The sequence below is a fragment of the Oreochromis aureus genome, linkage group 4 (assembly GCF_013358895.1).
Source record: "Oreochromis aureus strain Israel breed Guangdong linkage group 4, ZZ_aureus, whole genome shotgun sequence".
NCBI classification, from domain to species: domain Eukaryota; kingdom Metazoa; phylum Chordata; class Actinopteri; order Cichliformes; family Cichlidae; genus Oreochromis; species Oreochromis aureus.
Window position 1 is genome coordinate 16,779,955 of NC_052945.1, and position 12,280 is coordinate 16,792,234.

Here is a 12,280-nt window from a genome sequence, read left to right on the forward strand (position 1 = left end):
AGCTTGCAGTGAAACATGCTGGTCGTTATTCTCTTCATCCGCAAGGTTACTTGTTGCTTTCTGTTCCATTTGCACAAACTGAACTTGGCAAAAGAGCTTTTGTCCATTTAGCACCCTTGGCTTGGAATGAACTGCAGAATGACTGGAAAATGACAGAATTCATTTCATTAAGTGCTTTTAAATCAAAACTAAGAATCCTTGAGGCCAAGTCCATAACATGCAACTGTTTCAATTAGATTGATTAATTGTTTTTAATTGAATTTTATTGAATTAAATTTATTTTTGGGTGTGTGTGTTGTTGTTGTTGCCTGTGTTTAACTGTGTAATTTTTGTAACTGCTGCCTGTCTTGGCCAGGTCTCCCTTGAAAAAGAGGTTTTTAATCTCAATGGGATCTTGGTTAAATAACAGTTAAATAAAAATAAAATAAAGAAAATCTTATGCAGGTGGAGAAGTTTTTAAGTTGTAAAGGATGGAATAAAAGGAGTGCCCTTGCTTTCCAGACTTCCTTTGTTTGACATTGTGTTTGGATTTGTACCAGAATATTTGCACTCACTTTTAGTTGATGTATGTCTTTGGTTGAATGCAGAGAACTCCATGAAAGACTAATATGTAGATTAACAGATTTCACAAATAGGCACCCATCTTCACATTTTTAAGGCCTCCATCACAAATGAGCAGATCTCCACAGTCACTAAAATGTCAGGAAACTTGGAAATCATCCGAGTGGTGAGCTTTCCTTTGATTTTATGATATTAATATTCTGCCGTCCATTCTTCAGCCTCCATTTCTCCAACATTTATTTGTTTGTCAGGTAGCATTCACATTCTGCTACCAGAATAACTTTCCCAAAATGACCTTCACATGGCCCATGAAAACCTTGAAACCTCAATAAAAGTATTTGTATTTATTTTAGGTATAAGATGAAAACACTTTTTTTTACAACCTTGGTCGTTTTAACCTGTTGTTAAAAGAAATACACATATTAGCAAAGTGAAAGAAATTATTAGTATTTTTTGAATAAACACGTTTCTTATTTGCATGAACCAAGGGCGTAGATTTGGCATGGACGGAAGGGACATGTCCCCACCAATATCCAGCGATTATTGAATTGTCCCCCCCAATAATTTGATCTCTTCGAGTAAAGAAAAACGATCTGTCAACGTCTCATTCACCCAGCGGTGCAGAAAGAGTTAAATTACGTTCTCTACTGGAGTCCTACCTCATGTGACAAATATGGCTAATGTGATTGGCTGTGCCTTTCAGGGAGCTCTGTTTAGTTTTAGCAGCAGCAAGCTCCTCTCCTCCTGCGGGGAACTGCAAGGAGGAGAGGAGTGTTAAAATCTCCCAATTCTTTCGATCTTTAGGCTAAAGGAAGGACAATACTCGGTGTATAAATGCTCAATCAACAATTCTTTATTTCCATACAATTCAACACTTATGAGCACAAGCCATCCGGATGGGGAGAGATGCATGAAGAGGGTCACAGCAAATCTCAAAATGGTGACGGGTTACTCAGCTTCTTATAGCCTCTAGTGGCCCCCACCTAGTCGTAAAAGCCTAAACATTCACATTCTTTCTCTCTTACGGCGCCTAAGTTATGACCTCGGCTCCTTGTTTTTCTGCTCTCTGTAAAGGTGGGGGCATGGAATGTGGTCTGTCTCTTCTATTATCGGCACAAGGTCCTCTGCACCCAACATTCTCTTCATGATTCAGCAGTATGCAATGTCAAGAAACAGTGTTACACATTCAACAGAAGATCAAGGGTACAGGGTAATGCACACCTGTCTAACAAATCTAAAAATGGTCACATTCTTTTAACCCAAAAATATAACTAAGCTACATACACAGCACACAATCTAGACTAAAGGATATTATATGACCCACAGCAGTTAACATAATTCAACTACTTTAACTACAGATATAAGATAACATATGATAGCATAATAATCTCACAATTATTCCCCCTTTGATCTCTTTTCTCAAAGAGATCACTTACAACATACACTCCAGTGTTGCAAGGTCCAGTTCTTCTTGGTCCTGAGGCCCTCTGTCCCCCTTTAACGGGTGGACCATATGTGGGATGACCTCTGTGTTTACGCAGTTCAAATGCAAGAAAAACTATGATTACAACAACAAAGTACAGATGAAACTCCCATCACTCCCCAATTCTCCCACAGCTTTATTTTGGTGCTCCATTTTCCCACCCCCATTTTGGTGCCACCTTATACCCTCAAACGTACTTAGACTAGAACCTCTGTCTAAGGAGCTTTTAACCTTTATTTTATTGCTGCAGCTACCAGTGTCTTCCAGTTGGGTGATTCGCTGCTCCTCTTCTTTCTTTGACCTCAGGGGTTAGACCACCCTTCAGTCATTGCACAGATCAGGGGATTATTCTGCCTCGATTTTCAAACAACGATCTGTGTATTCTGGGGTCACCGCCGTGTCCCCCTTTTTACCAAGAGCCTCTCGAACCTCATTGGTCTGGTGTTCCTGAATTTTCGCCAACACCTTCATGGTTATTGCTGTGTTTATGGGATCCATCCTCTCGAGGTGACTAGCAGGAGCCCAAACTGCATGACACTTGACCCCAGTTGCTGTCTTGGCAGTCTCTGTGTCTGTCTCTGCTGGAAGGATCCTCGTATCTCTGTGACCTCATCTGGTGTCTGTTCCTTTCTCTGTAAGGCAGAAAACCAAAACACCTCTCTCCCTAACCTTGATAATCTAATGTTGTTATCCATTGTTCTTCCAGTGATGCATATTTGGTTTAGTATATCATGTTCAGGACTCTCTGACCCAGGGACTTATTCTAATCATAATCTATGTGTGTGTAAGTGTGTTTGCATCCTCTGCACTCAAAGCCAATACCTACAATTTATCAGTCCGGACAGTCATGCCGAACGAAGCTTATGACTTTAAAAAGACTGAGTGCCAACTCATTATGAGCACATTTGCAATGTGTGTATGAAAATGATTATAACCACTTATTTTAGTAAAGAAATCAAAAACAAATTAACCATTTTTTATTCTAACACATTATAAGCTTAAGCCTTACCATACCTAAATTATTAACCACACAAATAAAGTCATAAAATGTTCATAAAACCATTATTTGATGTTAAAACTCAACTTCTCAGGAGGATGGCAGCAAAAAGGATGAACCTGAATATAAGAAAATATTTTTCAAAGAAACCTGTAAGTCACTTAAAGCCAAGTTAACTCATAAAATGTGTCAGTCATAATAACGTTACAGGCTATGCTAGGCTTTGGCCCACATCAGTCTAAAATTGTATGTAACCATGAATAACGTGTTTTGGAAACTAACTGCACAACAGGCAGCACTATTAGTTATCCTAGTCTCCCAGAGTAGCATTTCTAATTTTGATTGAAACTGTCAGAGAAAACGGAGCCTCGAGTAAGCCAGGATATTAGTTTAAAAAGGCTGTTAAAATTATATATCTAACGTTAAAATGTTGGTGACATAATAATTTCATCGTAATAGTACTGACATATTGGGTTCATTTTTGAGACAAAATATCACGAGGTAGTCATGATTTTGCAAATATTCCACCTTGTAGTGCAGTTTGCACAAATTGTTTTAAAAATGCACTCACCCTACAAACATTACTGACGAGTCAAGACCTGCACAAATTGACAGAAACACTGAAGCAGCCACCCATTTTATTCTTATTGTCATGTATGTCCTATTTGTCAGGTGACAGAAGAACCAACACAAAGCTCAGAGAGATCACAGGTGAAATTGGATGATGACTTGTTGGTTCATGACTGTATTTGAAGCACATGTGTGACTTCATGTATTTGGAATGTCTCACTGTTATTTATCAGGTGACAGAGGCAGCTCTGCCATGTTGTAGCTCGGACAGAGGTGAAGAGGCGAGGTCACAGGTGACTGACTGATGATTTGGTGCTATAGATTAACGAGAGGAGCAGGCATGTGTTTGGCTCCTTCACATAGTGGCCATTGAGTTGTTGTGTGGGGCACCAGTAGTCCATGTCTGTTGCTGTAACAGTAGTTCATGTTTAGAATAAAAAATCCCAGCTCACTGACTTGATCGGGGCAACAGTGCCTAAAATGTTGCATAATTTTGCTGAGAGATCTTTTACTTTGTGGTAATCTTAGATGAGTAGTTTTATGGACAAAAACCACCAGGTCATTCAGTGTTCCCTTAGTGCTAATGTATCAGAGATGTTGGTGGACTATAACTGGAGTGATGTTGTTAAGTCCTTAAAGTCATATTCTTTTATTGTCATGACTCTATTTGAAACTTTTTTTATTTTTGAATGATACCTGATTTATTTGGAACATGGCTGAAGTAAACTAAAGCCTAAAATACTTAGTCAGTCATTTGTTTAATAGTAATTTAACATTATATAATTCACATATAAAACTATGAATTGTAATTTTAAATGGTTTAAAAGCATGTAGAATAGGATATGTAGACAAGTATATTTCTCCTTTTTTTTTTTATCAAGAAGCAAAGACAAAAAGGAAAAAAAAAGAAACAGGCCAGGGTTCGGTGGTTGAATCATCCGTCCCCACCAATGCCAAAACCAAATCTACGCCCTTGGCATGAACAAAGAGACGCCGTTGATATCCCAGAATAGGACAAGTACAAATCATTTGCACACATAATAATTCATTTGCATGCATGATAAATGGTGGTTGTGATGGTTGTAAAAGAGGTCATTTGTTTTGAGAATTAGGTGTGGCTAGTCAAACTAGCGTGCAAATCACTTGTACCTACTCCAGGATATCTACAGCTTTTTCCCTGTGCAAATAAGAAACCTGTTTATTGTGTTAGTTCTTTTTAAACTGGTAGTTCTAAATAGGAAGATTATTGTGATATAGAAATATAAAAATAAAATTATATTTTATTATTTTTCATCACTCAAAATAAGCAGCTGTAGCTTCTCAGCTCACAGGCCGATACATACCAACACAACAGCAAACAGAGCAGAAACTTTAAGGCGGCGAGGCGCGATTGCGGGTGCCGCTAAGGTGCGTCCACCTCCCCTGCAGCGGCACTGCAGACCACGCCCCGCCACACACAGTAACCAGGTAAAATAAATATTTATGCAGAATTTTGGCAAATATTTATTTTTCATTTTTTAATAGCATAGTGCTTTTTTTTTTCAATTATTTTTTTAAAATTCAGGTCAAGGCTCTGCTATGCTCCAAAAGCCCAAAGGCGATATAAGGGTGGCAGCCCATAACAGTTTTTGTTTGCTTGTTGATGTAGGTTACAAATAAGTCTTATATTGATTTGAAATGAATTCATTGCGCTATGCTGCTTTGTTCACTGTAGCTTTGCGGGCTAATGTTTGGTGTGTTTTGTAGGAAAACCAGCCTACAAAATGCAGGAATGCGATCCAGACTGGGCACCCTCTATCAACCTGGGTCATACTGAGTTTAAAGCTGCTACCACAGCGAGATTTGATCGGTTAAGAGAGAGAAAGCGATATCAAAACAGCCACGAAACGTCCCGCATATATGTGCCCGTGGGTTGTATTGAAGCAATCAAGTGATGCATAACTGTTTTCCAGTATGTTGTTTTGATATGGTTTTTTTTGTTTTTTTTGCATTGTTGATTTGTTTTTTACCGAAGCAGCTAATAGAGCATGATGGAATACAATTTTGCCTCTTTCTTGTAAGATTCTATAATAGAATGAAACAATAATGCCAGTTATAAATAAAGACAATAAATTGAATGAATTACAAAACACTCATTTTATTTCTCTTAGACCTGAAAATGTTGTGTAATACTACAACCTGAAACGACAAATAGATTGCGTTTGCCTGTACAGGAGATAAAGGAAAAAAATGTAACAACAGCTGTGAAATGGAATAGTCCAAATCACCAAAGTAAACTGGACCTGGGCTTGTTGCAGGGATCTGAAGTTAATAAACGTGAAGTGCATACACTCACACTTAGGACCATATAATAATAAATATGTGCGTGATGAAAGTTGGGCAGCATGCTAACGTCCTTACTCCACTCTGTATGCTCATATGGGTCTAACCCTTTCACCCTTTTGATTTTTTCCTCGTACTTTATTTTGCCTTTTTCGTCAAGTCTGTCAAATACTAGCGCTTGATGCAGTGTTTTGATTTTGTTGCCACGGGTACCCACGAAGCAATGCGCTAAAGTCACATGGTCTGTCAATCTCTATATGTGAAGTTACAGCACAGCTTCTCCAAATGTGTGCTTCATTTTCAGTCAGGGTGCTTTTAGAGCATCTACACTACCTCTTTTATTATAGCACAAGGTTCAGTTAGGTTACTACTTTGACTTTCTTAGCCATAAAATACAATGGGAGTAATTTATGGCTCTTTATCAGCCGCAACACCATGCAAAACATGGATGTTAGACTCTTTTACCAGACCGTGTTGCTAGCACCAACCTCGGGGCTCCAGGTGTCTGACCATCTGAAATATAACTGTGTGTGTTAGAAGCAGCTTTGCTGGATTTGTTTCAGCGAGGGTTATGCTGAATTTTAAGTTGTGGTTGCACATGAACCATCACAGGACCCCTAGTAAGCTGTACAGCAGAAGTTTCAATTCACCTTTATCTATACATCACCAAATTACAACAACAGTCACCTGGCAGTGAGACTGTTAGTCACACAAATTGTGGACAGAAAGTAATTTTTGAATTTAGAAAAAATAAAATGATTCAATTAACATTTATGGTTTTATTTGTTATTATTACACCTTTTTTTCAGCGCTGTTACATCTATGACAAAGTGTGTATGGACTGTATGGGTGGGGGGACCGTACCTTAACTGTTAAGCTTACCTTTTTTTATCATATGATGTCTGTGTACATTACTTACATAATATCAGTATGGCAAGGAGTTTATGACTTCTCTGTTTTTCTCAAAGAACAGAAAGAAAACTTCACAATATGTGAAGTTACAGCACAGCTTCTCCAAATGTGTGCTTCTTTTTCAGTCAGGGTGCTTTTAGAGCATCTACACTAGCTCATGTACTCATGTACAATCAGTAAGTGTACTTTAACATTTGAGATTCCGAACAAGTCTTGCTTAGGTGATGTGAACTATTTAATGGGCCTTTTTTTTGTATTATGCATCAAACTTACGCAAATCAGTTGTAATTTATTTGAACAAATCTAGGGAGAAGCCTTGAACAAATCTAGCTTTTGTGATGAATATACTTCTCACACCTTAAACTAGATGTTAGTTAGGGCTGCACGATATTAGGAAAACCTGCTATGTGCGATAACTGTGATCAATATTGCGATAACGATATAACTTGCGATAAAATAAATAGCAAAAAACCCTCAAAAACGAATACATAATTTCCGTTTTACTGCAACAGTTTTATTTAAAGAAAGCTGCTGTATTAGCAGTGTAACAACAAAGTGCACTTTAACATTGAAACATTGCCCCCATAAAAAAAATTTCTGAGGCTTGAATTCTGAAAGACATCCTTCCCGGTCTCTATAATTAGTTTTAAATAAACATAACTTAAATTATACTGCAAATTATCTCAATGCAGTTGTTCATCATTTTACCACTCACCAAGTAGTTATGATGTAAGTCAAAACTGGAGAGGAAACTTTACTGTAGTGCTTGCGTAGTTTTCAGCTTGGCTCAGTTCAAACATGACGGTCTTGCGGCATGTTTCGTACATTTGTGGAATGGCGACATGGGAAAAGTAGTTTCATGAGGGGATGCGGTATCTCCGGTCCACTTTATGTATCAGGCTGGTGAAGCCCTCTCTGCTAACTGTATTTATAGGCATCATGTCTTTAGCCAAAAAATGTGTAATGGCCTCTGTTATTTCTTTGTACTGCTTCGACGTTTTCTCATAAGGAGTTCCACTTGAAAAACTCGGATACTGGTTTACTATTCAACTGGTCAAATGTGTAAAGGGGTTTCTTTGATTGGTAAATTCTTTAAAGCACGTGTGTAAACATTTTAAGGTACCCAATTATCGCAGTTTACGCAGTCTTTTGCGATGGGCCCATCGCACAGGCTGATATCGCGATGACAATAAATTTTCGATTTATTGTGCAGGCCTAATGTTAGTGTTCTCAAAGTTAACATGTCTCATGTTACCATCTTGTATTTCTAAAACATAGCCTCGGCGTATGCCCTGTAGACTGTCAGATGGAAACACCAACGATCTAGATATTCACAAATTTCATCAGGCGTTCTTTAAAGTCTTCAGTTTTGTTGTTTTTATGTTTTACATAAAAAGCATCAAATTTTTAGATTTTAAAATGAAAGCAAAGTGACATGGAAAGATATTTTTCTTTAATGATGTTGCTGCAGCAATCTCAAATACTAATTATTCTGGGATTTTTATTGTCAAACTATGCGATTTTCCAAATGCTTGTGGAGTAAAATGACCATTCTCTGATGATGCAAATGTTGTGACCAAGAATCATTCAGGATTAACAACGCAAACTGTTTTGATAGCAGAAACACAAACACATTCTTCTTCATGTCTGTTTACGTGGTTTTATGAAACTGATTTTCAATAGCACAACTAGCGTCTAACTTTTCTTTGCTCTCTAGTATAAATGCAAGAATTCTGCAGGCTTTATTGAAACTGTCACAATTTAACACTCAATGCCATAAACAGAGTTGTTCCATGTTTCTGTGAAAACTGCTTCATATATCAACAGCTCTGAAAATCCCTTTTTTAAAGTAATGTAGAACATGATCTCTCTCACTCTCTGTGTCTCTAAAAAAAAACCAACAAACAGGCAATCACCGCTAAACAATGGGAGCAGTTTATGGCTCTTTATCAGCCACAAAACCATGCAAATGTTAGACTCTTTTACCAGACCGTGTTGCTAGCACTAAGCTCCAGGCTCCAGGTGTCTGACCTCTAATGCTTGCTGCCAAATGTGCCTCCGAGGCCCTTGGGCCTTTTTACCACCAGACTAAGTTTGTAGTCCTATCTACTAACATTATTTTATTATAGCACAAGGTTCAGTTAGGTTCTCCAAGGGCCTCGGAGCCCCGAGGTTGGTGCTAGCAACACGGTCTGGTAAAAGAGTCTAACATCCATGTTTTGCATGGTGTTGCGGCTGATAAAGAGCCATAAACTACTCCCATTGTATTTTATGGCTAAGAAAGTCAAAGTAGTAACCTAACTGAACCTTATGCTATAATAAAAGAGCTAGTGTAGATGCTCTAAAAGCACCCTGACTGAAAAAGAAGCACACATTTGGAGAAGCTGTGCTGTAACTTCACATATAGAGATTGACAGACCACGTGACTTTAGCGCATTGCTTCGTGGGTACCCGTGGCAACAAAATCAAAACACTGCATCAAGCGCTAGTATTTCCAGCACCAGTAATCATTAATTCTGCGGTTTTTATCCCTACTTGCATTTTATTTGCCCCAAAAACAGTTATGTACAAAACGACGGAGAACACGGCAGGTCCGTACAAAGACAGACTTGACGAAAAGGCAAAATAAAGTACGAGGAAAAAATCAAAGGGGTGAAAGGGTTAGACCCATATGAGCATACAGAGTGGAGTAAGGACATTAGCGTGCTGCCCAACTTTCATCACGCACATATTTATTATTATATGGTCCTAAGTGTGAGTGTATGCACTTCATGTTTATTAACTTCAGATCCCTGCAACAAGCCCAGGTCCAGTTTACTTTGGTGATTTGGACTATTCCATTTCACAGCTGTTGTTACATTTTTTTCCTTTATCTCCTGTACAGGCAAACGCAATCTATTTGTCGTTTCAGGTTGTAGTATTACACAACATTTTCAGATCTAAGAGAAATAAAATGAGTGTTTCGTAATTCATTCAATTTATTGTCTTTATTTATAACTGGCATTATTTTTTCATTCTATTATAGAATCTTACAAGAAAGAGGCAAAATTGTATTCCATCATGCTCTATTTGTCAAGGAGTGCGGTGTGGCAGGCAGGAATTGGACCCAAAATGCAGAACTCAGTGGAGAAAACGTGAACTCAAAAACTCTGCTTTAATGCAGGCTTGGCAGGAATACAGAACAGCATCAAACTAAACTGGAAAATCTAAGGAAAAGAACTTACAAGGAAACACACAGCATGCAAGGGGAACCGACATTGACAACGCAACAACAAGAACTAACTGACAGGGACTAAAATACACAGGCAAGCGCATGAGGAAACGAGGAACAGGTGGGCACACAGCTGGGACTCATGGACATAATGAGACACAGACCTACAAAGCATAACAGGAAACACACAGACTATTTTACCACACCAACGTGAGGACCCGAACGGAGTACGGAGGGAAAACACAGGTAGGCATGATGACACGACAACCAAACTCAAAGAACTGATACAAAATCAGAATAAACTAGAAAATGATAATAATAAACTCAAAGCGCTGGGTCACCGACCCAGGACCATGACACTATTAGCTGCTTCGGTAAAAAACAAATCAACAATGCAAAAAAAACCCAAAAAACATATCAAAACAATGATGGCTACGAAAGTCAAAGTAGTAACCTAACTGAACCTTGTGCTATAATAAAAGAGCTAGTGTAGATGCTCTAAAAGTACCCTGACTGAAAAAGAAGCACACATTTGGAGAAGCTGTGCTGTAACTTCACATATTGTGAAGTTTTCTTTCTGTTCTTTGAGAAAAACAGAGAAGTCATAAACTCCTTGCCATACTGATATTATGTAAGTAATGTACACAGACATATGATAAAAAAGGTGAGCGTAACAGTTAAGGTACGGTCTCACTACCCATACAGTCCATACACACTTTGTCATAGATGTAACAGCGCTGAAAAAAAGGTGTAATAATAACAAATAAAACCATAAATGTTAATTGAATCATTTTATTTTTTCTAAATTTAAAAATTACTTTCTGTCCACGATTTGTGTGACTAACAGTCTCACTGCCAGGTGACTGTTGTTGTAATTTGGTGATGTATAGATAAAGGTGAATTGAAACTTCTGCTGTACAGCTTACTAGGGGTCCTGTGATGGTTCATGTGCAACCACACAAAAGAACAACTTAAAAGCAGCATAACTTCGCTGAAACAAATCCAGCAAGGCTGCTTCTAACACACACTGTTTTATTTCAGATCAGTGTCTAAAAAAAAAGCACCATTAAATAAATTTGATCCTGAATCTATAAAAGTAATTCCTGTTTAATAAAAATTTGTTTTATAAATTCACACCAAAAACCAAAATACACACCACGGGTGATAAACAGAATTAACACAATGTTGTCTGCAGGTTGCCGAGAAGTTGTTCTGAACCTGTCTCCCAGAATACGATATGATAGTCCTGTTTTTTAATAGAAAATGTTTTATCTCAGATGAAAATTTGTCAGGTGAGTTGTCTAACAAGATCCTTACTCTGGTTGGCATTGCCTTGAGGCGGCTGCTGTAGTGATTTGGCGCATTATAAATAAAACTGAAGCACACTACCCCGTCGCACAACATCAACATTTATTTATATACAAAAAGAAAAAAGTTTTTTTTGCATAAAAGAATTCTTATTTCACAATTCATCGCCATACAGTACAGAAACCGATTACGTGGGTACATAGGGTAAGTCCTCATCTTTAACCCACAGTGATTCGGGTAATTTCTCAGGGACTTGGAAGTGAGCCCATGCCCAGTCTACCTCATCAATGTTGGGAGAATCGTCGAACTACAAAAAATCTTCCTCACCGTCGGTGTCCGTTGTCCAGAGTTGTGGTGGTGAGGTGGGTGCGCTCCATTCTGACACTGGTGAATATAGTGCGTCTTCAGTCCAATCTTCAAATGTAGGGTTCATGGATGGACCTTCAGAGACTGAAGTTTGGCCAGCGCCCCTGATACAGTCGTTTCTGTTACCGGTGGCGGTGCTGCTTGTACCAAGTTCTGCCACTTTGATGGCTGTTTGTGCAGAAGGGCCGAAAGATGTCATCGTTTGCTGGCCTGGTCTCACGTGCTCCTAAAATCAGGCTTTTGTTTTAGAAAAGAAAACAGACTGAATATCCTATAATATCCTATGATACACATTTATAAAATACAATAATAGTCTCGATTACTTACCATTTATGAAGTCCATGTTAAAAAGAGCTCTGTTAGCGTTGATGATGGCAAGAAATGGCGTGCTCCACAGTGCGTCCTGATGCCGAAATGCCGCGGGTCTGTGCTTCTGAGATCCGCTTTATATAGGACGTGCGTTTCTAAAAACAAAGGGTTGTCTCCGCTGTGTCTGGTCCTCGCAACGGTTAAATCAAGCGCCTGAGGGCTTAACTTTGCTGAGGAATTT